At 37.9% G+C, this 19799-nt stretch overlaps 1 long non-coding RNA gene across 1 annotated transcript in view; it reads right to left on the bottom strand.

Annotated features, from left to right (window-relative positions):
* Nucleotides 1-4329: 4329 nt before the first annotated feature.
* The window catches only part of LOC144241934 (uncharacterized), a 57641-nt gene continuing 42171 nt past the window's right edge, over nt 4330-19799 (bottom strand). Inside the window, exon 3 of the long non-coding RNA XR_013338250.1 lies at nt 4330-4582. This is a non-coding gene — a long non-coding RNA (uncharacterized LOC144241934). The remainder of the gene's footprint in view (nt 4583-19799) is intronic.

Here is a 19799-nt window from a genome sequence, read left to right as displayed (position 1 = left end):
AGAGGTTTGTTAATTTTTTTAATTTTTTCAAAAAACCAACTCTTGGTTTCATTGATCTGTTCAACCTCACACCAGTCAGAGTGGCTAAAATGAACAAATCAGGAGACTCTAGATCCTGGTGAAGATGTGGAGAAATGGGTACCCCCATACACTGTTGGTGGTAATGTAAGCTGGTGCAACCCCTCTGGAAAACAGTGTGGAGGTTCCTCAAAAAATTAACAATAGAACTCCCTTATGACCCAGAAGTAGCACTGCTAGGAATTTACCCAAGGGATGCAGGAGTGCTGATGCATAGGGGCACATGTACCCCAATGTTCATAGCAGCACTCACAACAATAGGAAAACATGGAAAGAACCTAAGTGTCCATCAACTGATGAATGGATCAAGAAGATGTGGTATATTTATACAATGGAATACTACATGGCAATGAGAAAGAATGAAATCTGGCCATGTCTAGCAACATGGATGGAACTAGACAGTGTTATGCTGAGTGAAATAAGTCAGGCAGAGAAGGACAAATACTATGTTTGCACATACAGGTGGATTAGGAAGAAGTTAGCGGAGGACAATGTGAGAGAAGAAGGGGGAAAATAGTTGGGGAGACAGAGGGAGGCAAACCATGAGAGACTCTTGAATGCTGAGAACTGAGGGCTGATGGGGGTGGAGGAGAGGGGAAGGGGGGTGATGGACATGGAGGAGGGCATTTGTTGGGATGAGCACTGGGTGTTAATGTAAACCAACTTGACAATAAACTCTTTAAGAAAAATAATTTAAAAATTAAAATGAATAGTTCTAAGGATCTGCACACGGGGAATCCAGCAATGGTCCTTAATGTATATAGATTCTCTCTTCTGGACCCAAACTAGAGACACATGGCTTGACAATGTAAATATCCATCTCAGTTCTATAGAAAGAACAAGAAATCAAGAAGTGAGTGAGCTTACAAACATCCCTCTGGTTGGGAGCTAGAATTAGACACTCATTTATGTATTTAAAGTCTTTATTTCTAGGATGAGAAGGTGAATGCCAGAACTTTGGCTGACACTGACTGCTGAGGCTAAGCAAGAGAAGTATGTCCAAAATGAGTCATTACAGCCAGGCTACCCAAAGAGATTGCCTTCCAAGTCATAGAGAGAACCTGTGTATCAGGATAACAAATGAAATGTGGTCTGGATAAAATAAAGAGACAGGGTAGACACCTGAGGTTTTTAATATGTTCATGTCACATATTACCCTGGATAAGCAAATTCCAACTTTAGCTTCTGTGTTATACTGAAGTAGAACAAGTTAGAGATTATGAAGTCAGTGAACATCAAGTTAGTAGTGAGGTTTGGAAATATTTTGATTATTATACCCAAGACCTTGAAATGATCTATTTCTTCCCTGTTAATTAGCATACCCACTATTACTGCCACTATGGGTTTAAAAAGGGAACAGCCAAGGAGAAATCACAGTGTTGCTTTTTTTTATTAGCTGCACCCATTCTCAAAGACTCAAACCCAATACAGAATTCTGTTCAAAACAGAGCTGGAGCATGAGGTCCTAAATGCCCAGCATCATCCCCAATCCTAAATCAGATTTTTTTTCATTTTCTTTCAGTAAATGCCCAGCAGTGGAACTACTGGATTAAGTGGTTCTATTTTTAATCTTTTGAGGAACTTCCATACTGTTTTCTCACAGTGGCTGTACTAATTTCCATTCCAACCAACAGTGCACAAGGGTTCCTTTTTCTCCACATCCTTGTCAACACTTGTTATTTCTAGGCTTTTTGATTCTAGCCATTCTGACAGGTGTAAGGTAATATCTCATTGTGGTTTTGATTTGCATTTCTCTGATGATTAATGATGTTGAGCTTCTTTTCATGTATCTGTTGGCCATCTGTAGTTCTTTGGGAAAATGTCTGTTCAGGCCCTCTGTCCATTTTTTAATTGGATTATTCCTTTAATTGGTTGTGTTTCTATACACTAATAAGGAAGTAGCAAGAAAGAAATTATGAAAACAATTTCATTTATAATTGCACCAAAAAGAATACTGAGAAATAAACTTAACTAAAAGACGTATACTCTGAAAACTAGAAGATATTGATGAAGAAACTGAAGATGACACAAATAAATGGAAAGATACTCCATGCTCATGAAATAAGAGAACAAATATTATTAAAATGTCCATACTTCCCAAAGCCATCTATAGATTTAATGCAACCCTATCAAAATAGCAACAGCATCTTTCACAGAAATAGAACAAATAATACTAAAATTTGTATGAAGCCACAACAGACCTCAAATGGCCAAAGTGATCTTGAGAAAGATGAACAAAACTGAGAATATCATAATTCTAGGTTTCAAGATATAACACAAATCTACAGCAATCAAAACAGCATGGTATTGGCATAAAAATAAACACATAGATCAATGGAACAAAACAGAGAGCCCAGTAATAAACACATGCTTTTATGGTCAATTAATCTACAATAAAAGAGGCAAGAATAGACAATGGGGAAAAGGCAGTCTCTTCAATAAACAGTGCTGGGAAAACTGGACAGCTACATGTAAAAAAAAATGAAAATGGACCACTTTCTAACACCATAGACAAAAGATAAACTCAAAATGGATTAAAGAGAGGCACTTGGGTGACTCAGTTAAGCATCTGACTCTTGATTTAAGGCCCAGGTCATGATCTCAAGGGTATGGGATTGAGTGAGTCCCTTGTCAGGCTCTGTACTGGGTGTGAAGCCTGATTAAGATTTTGTACCTCACTCCGCCCCTTCTCCTTCTCCGTTCATTCTCTTTTCTCTCTCTCTCTCTCTCTCTCTCTCAATCACTCTCTCTCTCTCTCTCTCTCTCAAAAAAGATGGATTAAATACCTAAATGTGAAACCTGAAACCATAAACTCCTAGAAGAAAACAAAGGCAGTAATTTATTTGACATTGGCTGTAGCAACATTCTTCTAGATGTCTCCTGAGGCAAGGGAAAGAAAATAAAAAATAAACTATTGGGAGTACACCAAAATAAAAAGCTTTTGCACAGTCAAGGAAACCATCAACAGAATGAAAAAGGCAATCTACTGAATGGGGTAAGATATTTGCGAATGATAAATCCAATAAGGGGTTAATATCCTAAATATGTAAGTAATTTACATAAATCAACACGAAAAAAGCAAACAATCTGATTAATAATGGGTAGGGTTTTTTGTTTTGTTTTTTTGTAACCTTGCAAGGCTCTGACTTATTGCATGAAACTAGACAGTCAAGAGGAAAGGAAATAAACCACACAGGATCAATGAAAAGAGCAGACTTTGGCTCTCTGCACCTACCTAGCCACACATGTGTAGTTGACACTAAGCTGTCAAAGGCTGAGAGTGCTTCCAACTGGCATCCCTGACCTGTCAGCCTTCTCCAGGAATTCCCCTTGGCTGATGAGAGCTGCTTGCTCAATTATCATGACTCCCAGGGGAAGGCTGTCTCCAACATCTGATTCTTGTAGGAATACAAAATTCCTCCTCTTCTTCCCGACTCAAGACACCTCTGCAGACCACTCTCAGCCTGAGGTCCCTCTGATGTTCATGACTATATCAGGAACCTGTGTTTCCCTCTGGCCAGGTGAGATTCCCTTCTTTTCCTACAAGTGTTATTCACAAATTCTTGTGTCCTAAATGACATTTCCATGTTTACTTTCTAGAAAACTCACCCTGCAGCAATACAACAGAAAAAGCCAAAGAAAAAGGGAAAAAATATAAGCTGCTTTCCTGAGAGGCCAAACTTTGAGCACAGTAATTTAATTCTCCACATTAACTAGTGGGCTGCATCACCATGTAGAAAAACTAAGGGTGTACCTTGGGGCACCTGGGTGGCTCAGTTGGTTAAGAAGCCATCTCTTGATTTTGACTCAGGTCATTATTTCACAGTTCATGGGACCAAGCCCCATGTTGGGCTCTGCACTGACACCCCAGAGCCTGCTTAGGATTCTCTCTCTCTGCCCCTCCCCCATGCATACATGCACAAGCATTCTCTCTCTCTCTCAAAATAGATAAACTTTTTAAAAAAGAAAAAAAAAAAACTTGGGATCTTTCAGATACTCATGATATACCACATCCCTGGGGCCCATCTGATTTCAAGCCAGTTCTGGCAAGGCCCAGGCCCATAGCCAGTATCCCATATCAAGTGCAAATCACTCAGCCATATGAAATTGCAACTTGGAAGTGTAAGGAAGTTTAATGTCCCACATAGCAAACTGTCCCAATAAAGGATGAGTTCGTACATAGATAGTTGAATCTTCCCAACCTCTGGTGGGACAACCATGAGACAAGTTTTACCTTCTGCCGGTAATTAAGCAGCAACCCAGCAGAACTGAGCTTTTGTCTCCACATAGTAGTATGCTGGAGCTGTAGTAACAAAATGCCATAAACTGAGTGGCTTAAAATTTTTCTTCTCAAAGTTCTGGAGTTGGAAGTCCAAAACCAAGGTGTAAGCCGGCTTGGTTTCTTCTGAGGCCTCTGTCCTTGGTTTGTAGATGGCCAACTTCCCTCTGTGTCCTCATGTGGTCTTTCCTCTGTGCATGAACACATCTATGCCCTAATCTCTTCCTATAAAAACACAAGTTACATTAGGTTAGGGCTTACCCACAGACCTTGTTTTATCTTAACTACCTCTTCAATGGTTCTGTCTGCAAATCAGTCACTTTCTGACGTACCAGAAGTTAGGACTTAGACATATGAGTTTGGGGTGAGGCCGCAATTCAGCCCATAACACCTCAGCAACAGAATGCATACTTTATCAGCATTTCCCTCTTCCTGTCTCTCTTTTTCCCACCCACATTTCTGTTTCTGTGGATCATCTCCCAAATAAACTGAGAAACCTAACTTTTGTCTCAAGGTTGGTTTTCAGATGAATCCAGTCAACTCTCTCTTTGGTTTAAGAGACCAAATTAGCAATTCCTTGGGGAGGTTAGGGAAAGGTTAGACATACAGAGGTCTTATTTTAGAGATATATAAACCTCCTCTATAAACATTATATCATTAATGGAGCCTATCAGTTCAAATCAAATTTCCTAGGCACTCTGACCTAAAGATGAGAAACCGAGACAATCAGATAAGGTGAAGGCATGCACACGAATTCACTGGACTGCCTCAACCCTGTCAGCAGAATTGAGTTTGGTGCAGGATAGAAAGACAAGAGAAGAGAGAATGTGTATCTAGCACTACACGCACGTACTGTGATACTCCCCTGTGGGGCAGAGCAAAGTGCCTTCAACAATACAAAGCAGATGATCATCCAGGCAATTTATGTGAATTTTCCCAAAATAGAAAAGTAGGATTTATTACCTGTTAAATCCAGAATATTTTTCTCTTTACTATGAATTCTTCCCATTTGAATTTTGAAATGACAGGATGTTTTCAAGCCAAATGCTATGAGTTCTTTTATTATCACCCTTTGTTCTCCCATGAATTTCTAGTTTCTTTATTTGAATTCTATAAGCTATTAGTCTAAAAGTAGCCATCTTACCTCTAAAAAGCTTACCTAAGTCAAACCTTTAGAATAATCTACTAATCACTCAGAATGACCTGTAGGTGTGTATCAATTAACGAAGAGTGAAGCAAAGAAAACAATGCCTAAATAATCATAAGAGTTGCATCTTATATTAAATGGCCTAACTTACCCATCCTTGTAAAGGATGTAAATGAAAAGAGCTATGACTTCATGAGTCTCTCCTCTGGATCAGTCTCCTTAAATTATTACTACATTTAATATCTTCAAAACCTTATTCTCCATGTTTTTAATATAAGGAAAGAGACTTAGAAAATTTTACTCAACTGTTAAATGACACAATGAGATTTGAACACAAACATGACTCTGAATCTTTTTACTTCCATTGATTCTAAATCAGGATTGGGAATTAAAATTAATTGGAAATCTTTTAGCCGTTATAGGTGGTACCATGTGCAGAAAGAATTTTGAGATGGATCAGAGATCTAAATGTGATAGCTAAAAATAATCAAGCTTCTAAAAGAAAACATAGAAGACTATACATGTGACCACTGAATAGATTTCATAAGCAAGACTCAAAATATACTGATCAATAAAGAAAAGAACAACAAATTGGACTTTATGATAATTAAGATCCTCTGTTCATCAAAAGATACTATGAATAGAGTAGAAAGCTAGGCCACAAGTTAGAAAAAGATATTTCTAATACATATATAAAAAAGTTAGATCCAGACAATAAGCATTTGCAAAGGTGCTCATCCTTAATCATCAGAAAAAAGCAAAATAAAGTCACTGTATACCTACTTGAATGACTAACATTGAAAAATCTGACAAATACCAAGGGTTGATGATAATATAGGAAAACAGGGACTCTCTTCCATTGCATAGCAGTGTTAGATGCTAGAATCACTTTGAAAAACTCATCTCCAATATCTTTGAAAGTTAAACATGAATATACCCTAATGATACGGCACTTATAGTTCCACTTGTAGATATATAACCAACAGATGCAAGTGATATCGCTTTTGATATCCATCTTTTGATGGATATGTATGAGATGAATATGTATGAGAATGTTTGTAATAGCTGTAGTCATAACTAAACTATAAATAAGCTAAGTGTTCATCAACAGTAGAATGGNTAAAAAAAAAACACAATAGAATGGGTAAACAAAGTATGACATAGTCATAAAATAGAATACTACATAACAATGCAAAAGAACTACTGATACACTAAACAACATAGTTGAATTTCACAGATCTATTGTTGAGGGGAAAATGTCAGACACAAAAGAGCACTCATTATATGAGTGCATTTATATAAAGTTTTAAGACAGACAAGATAACCTCCAGTGAAAGAAGTAAGTTATCCTTGGAAGAGGTGGGATAATTGACTGACAGGGATCACAGAGAGGTTTTCTGGGATCTAGAAATCCTGATTTAATCTTAATCTTAGTGGTTACACAGGTACACATATGTATGTACCTACATGTGTGCATAAAAACATGACTTGTATTTCAAGATTTACACACTTTACTGTATATAAATTGTATGCTAATCTTAAAAAAAAAGTATAGCTGCTAGCTGTCTTCTCTAAGCCTATACAATCAGAAGTAGGTCTGAGGGAGATGGGATCCACAGGTATATGTATCTTTTAAAGGTTTTCCAGATTATCCAAGTGATTCTAATGCATGCCTTTGTTTAAATCATTTTATCTCCAGATTCAGGTAACTTAACCACTCTGCAAAAAGTCAGCCCTCTTCGGTATAAGTTCTGGCCATGCAAATAACAAGCTGAGTACCATTGGATAACACGGCCACGAAAAGAACAGTCTGCAGTAGATGAGTTCTTAGGTCCCTTCCCACACTAATGTAAACCCTGTGACATAAATCCATATCAACTGGCCGACATACACAAATAAACCCAGCATTAAAACCTAAGGGAAGAAGGTGGTTGCATAACACGATGTAATTTCAATTATGGCTGCCCAAAAGTTCTTTCACTCTGAGTGTATTTACATACTATCTTCAGAAATTCAATTTTCTTTATTATTTCTAGGTACTGGTTGAATGGCAAACTCTTAAAAGATGGCAAATGCATTAAGATATTATCAATCATTAACATTTCATTATGGATGTGACAACAGATCACTTTCAATTTGATAGCTACCTAAAATTCTACCTTTAGGAACAGGATGTAAAATTAAAGGCAGTTCAGTGTAAAGAACATAGAACTGAGAAACAGGAATGTACTTTCTACTCACACTTACCACTCATTAACTGTATACTTTGAGTAGGCTCTTTCCTACCCCTAGACCTCAGACCAACCATCTATAAAATGAGAGGATCAGAACAGATAATCCTTAAGTGTCATGAGGACTATAATTCTATGACTCTTCTTTGGCCCTGAAATGGGGAAGATGTAAAATAATCTTGAATTCTGAATGAAGACCTTGGTTTCCTCTCACTTTGAAGGAGAGAGCCACAAAAACTATGGATGGTGGTGGGAAGCTGATGAAGAACACTGAGATCAAGTTTGTTGTTGTTTAAAGGCCGGTTTGAGCCCTTAGGTAAGGGCAGGGGTCACTGCATTACCTTCGTGGATGGACTGCACAGTGTTTGCCTCTTCCAGAACACTGGCCATCTCAAATGGTGCAGGCGGGTATAGAAAGGAATACACTGGCTCTGTTCCTTACTTAGGCCAATTCATGTAGGATATATTTATAAACTACTATTGAAGTGCAGAGAGCACAACCAAGTGACCAACCTCCAGAAGCACAGGGTCTTGATGGGCAACTATTCTCTGCCCCTCACCCACCAGCTTTGCTCAACCCCTCAAAACACTGCCCTAGGCCTGGGACTGGCAGGGAGAAGCCAATCATCTGGGAAAGGGTTGCAGTATTGGAGATGAGCTTCTAGGCCTTCAGTGGTAGGACAACTCAAATGAGGGGAATCAAACAGTCACCCAGAAGGGAAGGGGAACTCAAGAAGGATAACAAAGGGGTTTATAAGGGCCCTCCCATGTGTGAAAGGGAAAAATGGAACTAACTCAGTCACATGAAAGCCATTCAGCTCTGAAGCCCATGAAATTTACACTGGATTAGCACAATTATTCCTGTTTTCCTAATGAGATTGAAGAGGATCATATTTAAAACGAGGAGGCTCACTCAAAGCTAGCAGCATTTGAACTTTGACATCTTTACTCCCAAGAGTCTCAGGAGAGTGGCCTGTCAGATTTTGATAACTGAAAGAATTAGAGAGGAAACACTGTCTTTCATAATGTGCCATTCTGTCTTAGGAAGTCAGCTCCTACTTCATTTTTCATGGCCTCTTCCAGGAGTAAATACAGCTAACCCAGGAGTCACTGGGCCAGGAAATGCAATTATGTGCACCTATGCTTCCTGGCAACTAAATGGAAACTTACAAATTCAAGTAGTGCAGGAAATAGCCATTCAGCTAATAATGGAAACAGGTTGTTACTGGTCTCAGCAGAATAGGGGGCTCACCTAAAACTGTAAGGAAGGGGGCATCTTTCTTTCAAGAGCCTTGCCTCATCCTTGTTTATTTTTAATTGACTTCATTCCCCCATTCCTGCCTTCCTCCCTCTCTCTTCTTCTGCACCCCCCTCCTTTTCTTTTTAAGCTTTAGATCTCCCTCCTTCCCCTTAAAGAAATATTTAGCTTATACTTGTAATGAGCCTCAGGAAGCTCACTGGGGCCCTGCCTGAACATTGACTGTAATTTAGGGTGAGTTATGTTTCAATTACCTCTATGTTATAGCATACTGGTGAGGGCAGGCATTATGTCATGTCAGGGATACAGGCAAGAGAAAATACGGAGGCCCACATTACAGGAGGTGATGGAGCAGTTTTAATAATATTGGGGGGAAATGGAACATAAATGCCTTTCCAGCTAGACCATTACTGCACATTAGCAACACCACGTGGCCAAAGTCATGGGGGGTAGGACATTTGGAGAAAAGGGCTACAGGTACGGTGGTTACTGGAGTTTGTGCTCTGTATTCAGAAAGAGACAAAAAGTCCTATAAAAACCTTGGAAATACTTCTGTTTTTTCTGTGAATAACGATCTTACCAAAGATATAAAACACTAACTTTCCAATAATAAAAAAAAATCTAATTTCAAGTGAGTTTTCCTGTTTCATGTGAGAAGGATAACTCTTACATGTGGTCTCATTCTCCCTCCTGTTCCCTCTCTCTCATTTTCTCAGCCTCTTTGTTTTCTTGACACAAATAGCAGTCATTGCTCAGAGAATGTGCAGGATCAGGCTGCTTTGTAATTCAAACCCTTTATTCAGCTTACCCTTATGTACTAACGAGGAAAATATGTATTGGCTAAATGGCCTTGTTATGAATGTTTCCAATTGTGAATGGGGTGGCTCCCCCACCTCAACTAACCTTTCCAAACCTTGACTCTGTTTATAACTTCCAATGGAATTTAGCTAATGCTAATTTCCACCTTTTACTTTTGGCAAAGGACAGGGGAGCCTATATACGTATTTTTCTTGGCATGACTGGTTTCTTTGAAAAGAGTAAGTGGCAAAAATGAGCAGCCACAGCCTGATGATGATCTGTGCTTTGAGAACTGGTGGTTTGTCAGGTGTTGAGCTTGATGAAATACAGCAAGAAAGATGAGAATGTAAAAGGCATTGGTGAGCTGGTCCTTTTAAGAGCTGTTACCTTTGTTCAGTTAAAACAAATATAGTCTGTCTGAGGTGCCTCTTATTTAACTAAGAAGGAATGACTTTAGTAACTAAAATAAATAGCATATATGGTTGGTCTAACTTTCCTCTAATCAAAATGATAGTGTAAGCCTAAAATAAAAAGGACAATATGAAACAAAATAAAATGTACAGAAAACATATCGGGAAATAAAATAAAGTCAACTGGGGTTGAGAAAGATCCATGATAAAGAAAAATAATTATTGTATGTGTGTTTAATGATCTTTTTCTCCTTGTAGATGAAAATTAAACTTGCTGGAGAAATTTGAAAATTTCATATAAATGTTTTAAAAAAGCACTCAGTGATTATATCAATTATCTCTACCTTTTTAAAATGATTCTAGCTAATGTTTTGACAAATTCATTCATTCATTCATCCAACAATTATTCACTGACTACCAACTATGAAACGAGCACCATTTTGCTCAATATGAAATGAAGACATCTAGTGCACAAGACAAGCCTGGTACATAGCCCCCTGCAGTTTACGTCCTGTTGACAGTGTTAAAAACATGACACTGGGCCCCAAACAAAGCTGCTTATGCTAAGTCTGACATCACCAAACCAAGACTTGACTTAATTATAGTTTTGACTATCTCAGAAATGGAATCTGAACCCAATCTTGAATCACTTGATCAGTGCTAGTTATGTCATCTGCCTAAGAGACCACTGTCATCTCCTAAAGGAAAGTAACTGCAATACTAATCTACTTTTTTACCTTGTTCCCTGTCTCTTCTGCCTATAAAAGGCTTTCATCCTAGAGATAGTGGGTGGCTCAGTTGATTAAGCGTCCAACTCAATTTTGACTCAGGTTATGATCACATAGTTCATAGGACCGAGCCCCACATAGGACTTCACACTGAGCCTGAATCTCTCTCTCATAACGACTAAATAAACTTAAAAAAACAAAAAGCCTTCCATCTTGTACTGCTCATCAGAGCTTCTTTCTATCTGCTAAATTGAATGCTGCCCAATTCGAATAGATTTTTGCTCAAATAAACTCCTAAAATTTTTATATCCCTTATTTTTTTTAACAGCAGAAATAGCTAATAAATCAAATATTTGCAGTTTGTGATGCATTTGAGGAAGCAACATGTGTGTCACAGCACAATAGTAGAGAAAGAAGTTTAAAAAGTCTTCAGAAAGGGGTGCCTGGGTGGCTCAGGTGGTTAAGTATCTGACTTCAGTTCCAGTCATCATGGTCTATCTTATGGTTCACGAGTTTGAGCCCTACATCAGGCTCTGCACTGACAGCATGTAGCCTGCTTGGGATTCTCTCTCTCTCTCTCTGTCTCTGTCTCTCTGTCTTTCTCCCACTTGTGCTTTTTCTCTCTCAAATAAATAAACATTAAAATAAGTCTTCAGAAAAATCAGGATATATAATGCAGATGTGATTTTGCATCTTGCTTCATTCACTTAACAGAGTGCTGTGAATGCTCTTATATCACTAAATACTCTTTGAAAACATTTTAAATAGCTAGATAGTCTGTCTTTTAGGCAAACCTTAATTTATCTACTAATCTTTTTGTTTTTTTTCTACGGCTTTAATGCTGAGAAAAACTTTTTTCCCCAAAATATCCGTTAGTCACCTATATTTTATTCTATTATCATTTATATAATGATATATGTTATATTTAATGTTTTTATATATTGTATTATGTATAATATATATTATATTATATATGCTATATTTTTAAATTCATCTGTAATTTATTTTGATATACATGATAAAAAATAAATTAGGTTTTCTATATATACAAAGTTAAAATAACAATTCCTGGATCACACATAGCTTCTTCATTATTTTATGATGCACTATTTGCTACATATCAAGTATTTGAGTTTATTCTAGGATTCCAAATTCTATTGTCTGTCTGTATATATTTAACATCAAAGGATTTAAAATTTCTTAAGCTATATAATCAATTTTAATGTGCAGTAAGATACATCTCCTTCTTGATTTTCCAATTTTTCTGTTGCATTCCTACCAGTTTATTTTACAAGCAAATTTTAGAATTGTTTTTTTAAGAGTAGCTACAAATTAATATGTAGAGTTAAATCCTCATTACTGATGGATTCCATATATGCAAATTTACCTATTCACTAAAATTAATTTGTTACTCCAAAATCAATTCTCAGAGTACTTCCGTGGTTATTTACAGACCTGAGCAGAAGAGCAGAAACTGTGACTTGCCTAACACACACGTTCCCAGCTAAGGCTGGACAAGGCGCTGCTCCACCTTCTTGCGAAAGCTCTCATACTGTACACAAGTATCCTTTCCGTGATCTAGTTAGTGTCATGTTTTCCACATTTCTGTACTTTTTGCAGGTAATTTTGCAGGTGAGTCACTGTTTAAAGTGGTCACCATAAGTACTGTGAAGTGCTATCTAGTTCACTAAAATCATGATGTGCCTTACAGAGAAAAATGCATGTTTTAGATACACTTGGTTCGAATGCATGTGTTATAGTGCTGCCGGGCAAGAATTCAAATTTAATGGACAAGCAATATATATTAAATAAGGTGTATTTAAACAAACAAACATAAAACAGTCATATACTATTTCCTTGGTGAAAAAGTTGTAACCACAGTGTCTCAGGAACCTAATCATATATTTCCCATATTTCAGAACAATGGTTCAGAATTCTCTAAGTCAGGGTTCATAGCAACTTTACAGTACATAGATACCACACACAATGAGATCAATTGTATTTTTATAGATAATGCTTTAAATCAAAGTATTAACTTGAGAAGGAGTCACTTCTTTAAAATAAAGAGCTCTCATGAATAAATCACGGGAATAAAAGACAGCATAAGGAAGACAGTCAATAATACTGGAATAGTTGACAGGTTGCAACTACACTTGTGGCGAGCACAGCATAATGTAGAGAGACGGGGAGTCACTATGCTACACACCTGGAACTAATGTAACGTTGTATATCAACTATACTCAAATTTATTTTATTTTATTTTATTATTATTATTTTTTATTTATTTCTAGGAGAGAGAGAGACAGCGTGAGCAGGGGAGGGTCAGAGAGAGAGGGAGTCACAGACTGAAACAGGCCCCAGGCTCTGAGCTGGCAGTCAGCACAGAGCCCGACGCGGGGCTCGAACCCACGAACCGCGAGATCGTGACCTACGCGAAAGTCGGACGCTTAACCGACTAAGCCACCCAGGTGCCCCAAATTTTTTTTAAAAATTAAAAATAAAAGAGCTCTCATCTAGCAATTTATTTCACAATTTCTCTCATAATGCCATCATTGTACTATGTTCATTCCCAGGGATTGTATTTTTCTTACCTGCGACTGTGAATGGAATTATTTTCCTCTTATATTTTCTAAGGAGCTACTCTTGGTTTACGGAAGTGCTATTAGTTTTCACAAAATTACTTTGTATATCGTCATGTTGCAAAAGTCTTATCAATTATTATACTCAAGTTATTTTTTTTTCTAAAAATAAAATAGTATACAAAAAATACTAATTATAATCCCTATCAAAATTATTTTGTTTTGTTTCAATTTTTCACTTTATTTTACTGAAAGAATTTTTAGAGCAGGCATCTTTCTTTTGCTCTTCATTAAAATGGGACGATTTAGGGGTATCTGGCTGGCTCAGTTGTGTGGCTCAATTGGTGAAGCATGTGACTCTTGATCTCAGGATTGTGAGTTCAAGCCCACATTGGGTGAAGGGACTGCTTAAAATTAAAAAATCTTTTTTTAAAAAATGGGACAATTTCTAATGTTTTGCACTTAAATGTAAAGTTGGATCTTGATTATCATGTTAAAAAATGTTTTCTAAGAAATGTGATAGAATGGATGGTAAATATGATCAGAAGCTTATCTAATTCCTGAGATAATCATCTCCCCCTCTTATCTCTTGATCTAATTAATTGATCTCTTAATATTAATTCATCATTATATTCTATATGTAAATGTTACATTGTATTTATGGATCATATTTATGCTATATTTGGTTTTCAGTTTAGCTTAGTTTTTTTGTTTTGTTTTGTTTTTGTTTTGGGGAGAGAGCATGCGAACAGGGGAGAGAGGCAGAGAGAGAGAGAGAAGAGAGAGAGAGAGAGTTCCAAATGCTCAGTGCTCATTGGGGAGCCCTACACAGGGCTCAATCCCATGCCCCTGGGATCACAACCTGAGCCAAAATCAAGAGTCCAACCCTCAATTGTCTGAGCCACCCAGGTGCCCTTAAGATATATTTGGATTCAATTTATTCATAGGTTATTTAGGTTTCACCTCTCTATATAAATAAGATTTTATTTAAAGATGAAAATACAGATAGCTATGTAGTCTATAGTTCTATGTGTATTTTTTTCTGCTTTTACTGTCAGGTTTGTTATCTAAATTTGATTGTTTTATTTTATTTTATTTTTATTTTTATTATTTATTATTTTGAGAGAGAGTGAGAGCAAGTGAGGGTAGGGCAGTGAGAAGGAGGGTCAGCATAGAGCCCAATGAGGGGCTCAAACTCACGAACCTGGGATCATGACATGAGCCAAAGTCAGATGCTTAACCAACTGAGCCTCCCAGGTGCCCCTGAATTTGATAATTTTATGATATTAAATCAGTAACTTGATATGTTTTTCTACATTCTATTCCCTAAGTTTTTGAAAAAACGTCCATACATGTAAACATTGGAAGCTGTAATGTTAAAAATATATATTTCTATAATAAATTTTTTAGTTTGTTTAATTTTTAATGACACCAGGCTTTCCCCTAGACAATTGTTAATAATTAGCACTTCGTGGGAAACTGTTCATTGCATTTACATTTTCAAATTTATGAGCATAGTGCTATGGTCTCAATGTGTACTCTAAAATTCATATGTTGAAAACCTAATGCCCAATGATGGTATTAGGAGTTGGGGCCTTTGGGAGGTGATTAGGTCAGTGAGAGCAGAGCCCTCCTGATGGGATTCATGCCTTTATCAAAGAGCCTGCAGAGAGATCTCTCACCCTTCTACCACGTGAGGCCACAATGAGAAGTTGTGGAAGGGCCTTGGCCAGAACTGCCCAACCCCCGCCATGCTGGCACTGTGATTTTGGACTTCCATCTTCCAGAACTGTAAGAAATAAATTTCTGTTGTTTATAAGCCATCCAGGCTATGGAATTTTGTTATAGCAGTCTGAATGGACTAAAGCACATTATATGACATAGAGTATTATTTGTAATTTTTAAAAAAATTCTCTTTTTAAATTTCCTTTCCCATGTTTAATTTCTGTTTTACTTTATTTTTGTTATTATTATTAATTAGGCTTCTCCGAACATGTCTATTCTTTGCTGGTTTATTTTTAAAATGACCACATGTATTTAGAGAGAAGAGTGGAGAATTCTGAGAATGGTTGAGGACATTCTTTAATAAAGGAGCGGGTGTGGATGGGAAGATAGAAGTCTGAGACAGGGTGCATCCTCATGTTAAGGGGGGAAGGAAGACAGCGCTGTGAGCCGGGAGGAGCTGGCACGCTTGCTTCTGGGAGCCCCAGAGGCAGCAGATGAAGCGTAACCTGCAGTTAGGAAACATGCTTGGCAGCGGGCATCTGTAATGGTAACAAATAGTACGCCGCTTTACAATCTTGAGCAAGATGGGGAGGATCCACATTACGTAGCTTTAAAATTATTCTGGAAGAATTCATGCAAAAGTTTACAGATCAAGACAGGAAGGGCCTTCCAGGAGGTTATTAAAGTCCTGGTTTAAAAAGTGAGTAGAAAGAAAACAGATAAAATATTCCATGGTTCTGGTAAAAATACGCTGCTTATCCAAATAGAGATGTTCATCTGACAAGCAGGAAAGTATTTATGGGGAGGTCTGGACAGCAGTATCTTTTCTCAAAATCTGGGATAGTCTTCTTTTGGTTTCTGGAGAAAAAGTTGGTACTAAATAACTTGTCAAACAGAACTTTGAGGAACTCTGTCTAATAGTTCCTATGCATAGTGTCCTATGCATGTGGGGCATGGAAGAGAAATAAATAGAAGCTTATCCCAAAGTTTTATATGACAATACAGAAGAAAACTGGGAAAGGCTGAAAGTTTAATGGGAGAAAAATAAAATGAGGTACTTTTCTGATTTCTTAGGTGTGGGGAATCTACATGTGATTCCATGTTGAGCTGCCCTGAGGAGATTATCAAGCGCAATTATGGGTGGAGGGATATGTGAAGTTAAGAACTAGAAAAGAAAATAAAAAGTTATTATAATAGTAATAATGTCCCATTATTATTCTATAGGTATCAGCTTTTAGTGATTCTGATGTTACAGATGAAGTACTATTTTACATGCCTTATCTGGTGTCATTTTCCCAAGGATACTTGAAGGTAGATTCTATTACTCACACTTTAGAAAAGGAAACAGGAGCCTGATGAGTTAAAATAAAAATAACTTGTTTTAGTCCATGCAGATAATGACTGGAAGAAGCAGAATCTAAGGCCAAGGATTTCAGCTCCAGATCCTGGGTTTTGTTTTTTTTTAATGTTTTTTTTATTTGTTTCTGAGAGACAGAGAGAGAGAGAGAGAGAGAGACAGCGTGAGCAGGGGAGGGGCAGAGAGGGAGGGAGACACAGAATCCGAGAGAGAGAGAGAGAGAGAGAGAGAGAGAGAGACAGCGTGAACAGGGGAGGGGCAGAGAGGGAGGGAGACACAGAATCCGAAGCAGGCTCCAGGCTCTGAGCTAGCTGCCAGCACAGAGCCCAACACGGGGCTCAAACCCATGAACTGCAAGATTATGACCTGAGCCGAAGTCAGACGCTTAACTGACTGAGCTACCCAGGCGCCCCAGATCCTGAGTTCTCAATCACCATATTATAAAGACCCATTCATATCATGCAGTCACTGAGGCCAGGAAAGAGGAAACAGATAAACTATCTTTGGAAGACAAAAGACAGGCTTGAGATCTCTGGCAGCATTTATGAACAGAAGAGAAAGCAGGGTGCCAAATAGTCTCTATCCAGATACAAATGAATGAAACACAGAGAAGGCTTAGAAATCAGTCTTTCCAGGTTTATCCTTACAAAAGAGTGACATTCTGTATTTATCTCTTCATATTAAAAGGAAAATAATTATATTTATATTCATCTATAAGATCAAGTAATATGACATATAAAAAGAGTAAAATAGACTTTAGAAGTACAACTTCACCCATATATTCATTTATTTAGCAAACATGTATTAAGCATTATTAGCCAGACCCAATTCTAGGAGTTGTGTGTTTTTTGTTTTTTTTTTAAATATTTATTTGTTTTTGACAGAGGGCGGGAGGGGCACAGAGAGAGGTCAACAGAGGATCTGAAGCAGACTCTGCTCTGGGCAGAGTCTGATAAGGGACTCACACTCACTAACTGCAAGATCATGACCTCAGCTGAAGCTGGACGCATAACCAACTGAACTGCCCTGGTGCCCCTGAGTTGTGGTTTTAGTAGCCACTATGAAGAGATAGGTTATCCTCATGGAGTTTACAGAATAGTGGGAGAATAAGATACTAATCAGTAACCACACAAATATATGATTAAAACCTTGCTTAACTGTAATGAAAGAGCAGTACAACCGTATAAACAGGAGCCCACGACATAGTCTGGCAGGTCAGAGTCTTTCCAGACAAAGTGGCATTTGGGCCAAGAGCAGGAATTACCACAAAGAAAGAAAAGGATGGATGTTGTAAGCAGCAGAGCAGCATGAGGAAATCTCAAGTCAGAGAAAGCGTAGCCAGTTTAAGAGAAAGGCGGCCATGTGGCTGGTGCACAGAGTGAGGGAAGAGCAGATGGGGCTACACAGTAGTTCACATGGGGCCTTGTAGGCCGTGTGAAGGAATCTGCTTTTTATTCCAAGAGAAATGAGAAGCAGTTGGAAAGTTTTCATGAGAACAATGTGTTCAGACTAAGCATTAAAAAGATCTGTGTTGCTTCAATGTGGAGACAGGACAGAAGGAGAGCCCAAGTGGGTGTTGGAGTCCCAGGGATGTCTGCTGTGGAGAGCAGGAGAGATGACAGCAGCTTGAACCAGAGGGATGGCTTGCTGGCAGAAAGGAAGGAAATGACAGCTCACAGAAACAGGGAGCAGAGAAATTCAGCAGAACTTTGTGATAGTTCAGCAAAAAGGGGGAGCTGGAAAGAAGAGGAACGTCAAAGAAGACTAGTGTTAGGGTTTTAAAACTGAATAGGTGATGATACCATTCATCAAGATGAAGAACAGTTTATTGATACTTACTATGAGCTAAGAACCCTACTTTTTGTGTTTTTACTTTTGTTTGTTTTTACCTTGTGCAAAACAGTATTGATTCTATAAAATACTATGTTAGACACCTAATACCACTGAAACCTCACCACTTAACCCCTCATTTCCACCTCACCCCTGCAAAAATCACTGTGAGGTAGGCAATATTATTACCCATATTTTATAGACACCAAAGAATTAAAACTGAGAGGGAAAGAAACGTGCCTAGCCACATAGCTTGTGGATTGTGGAGATTTGTCTTATTCTATAGAACATTTATATAGAGTATGACAGTTATACTCTATACATACACATGATTAAATGCAAGTTCATTGGTCCAAGTTTAACCTAAAATTGACAACTCAAGAAGGAAATCAAAAGGAATAATGTGGTCATGTAGGAGATGGGAATGGTGTAATTGTGGCTGCAAAAAAGCAACCTGAACATTATAGGCCAAAAAATAAGTAAGTAAATAGGCATTTTTAATAAAATAAAATGATTTCGTTTCTTACTCCTAAAACTAATTCGTAGTCACAATTCACAATAATTTTGGACATTTTTGCATAGTTAATAAATACATCAGAATTTAGGCTTTGAATGATTTATTCCTTTCCTAAAGTCTCACTTGAAAAAATCTGTTGGTTTCAAAACATGAATATTTTGTGACACATGAGAAAAAAAATTAAATGAAAACAGGTTCTAATGCTTCCAGAAGATATTTTCCAAAGCCTGTTTTACTTAAAAATTGTGTCTTCATATTTATGTATTTATTTCCTCCCTAAATATTCCTCCCCTTCCTTCTCTCACCGGTTTCAACCAGAGCCTTTATTCCCAGGAGCCTTCCCCAGGCGGAAGTCTGAAAGCCTGCTTATTACTACCACAATTACCCAGCAAATAAGGAGAGATTTAGGGCCTTTTCCCCACCATTTGCCCCCTTCTCTCATGAGGAAATCAAGCCCTGCCAATGCTGGTTCACTTCTTCTCAGTCTAAGGCAGGACACTGCAAGGCAATACATTTTCATCAAGGCTCACGCACGATCGTGCTCTAGAGGATTGGGGTTTAATGCAATTTATGGGGAGCCACTTTCAAGGGAGATCATGGAACCTCCAGTTTAATTGGGGTGATCTGGAAGGCTTGGCATCTGTCAATAAGCAAGGAGATGGTGATGCGTGAACAGAAATAGAAATTGCTCTGCTCACCCTCCCTATTCTATATGGTTTTTTTTTTTTTCTGAAGCTCCTAGCTTTGGTTTTTCTCACTGATTTTCTGATCTTCTTACTCTCCTTTTTAATCTTTGTGTGATTTTCCTACTCTTTATCAAATACATGTCTGAGAGGACCCTCCTTTCTGGGAGTAGGAGCCC

This window comes from Crocuta crocuta, unplaced genomic scaffold (assembly GCF_008692635.1).
Source record: "Crocuta crocuta isolate KB4526 unplaced genomic scaffold, BGI_CrCroc_1.0 scaffold87, whole genome shotgun sequence".
In the NCBI taxonomy this organism is placed as follows: domain Eukaryota; kingdom Metazoa; phylum Chordata; class Mammalia; order Carnivora; family Hyaenidae; genus Crocuta; species Crocuta crocuta.
Note: the sequence above shows the minus strand (reverse complement) of the source record. Positions and strands in the feature narration are given on the sequence as shown.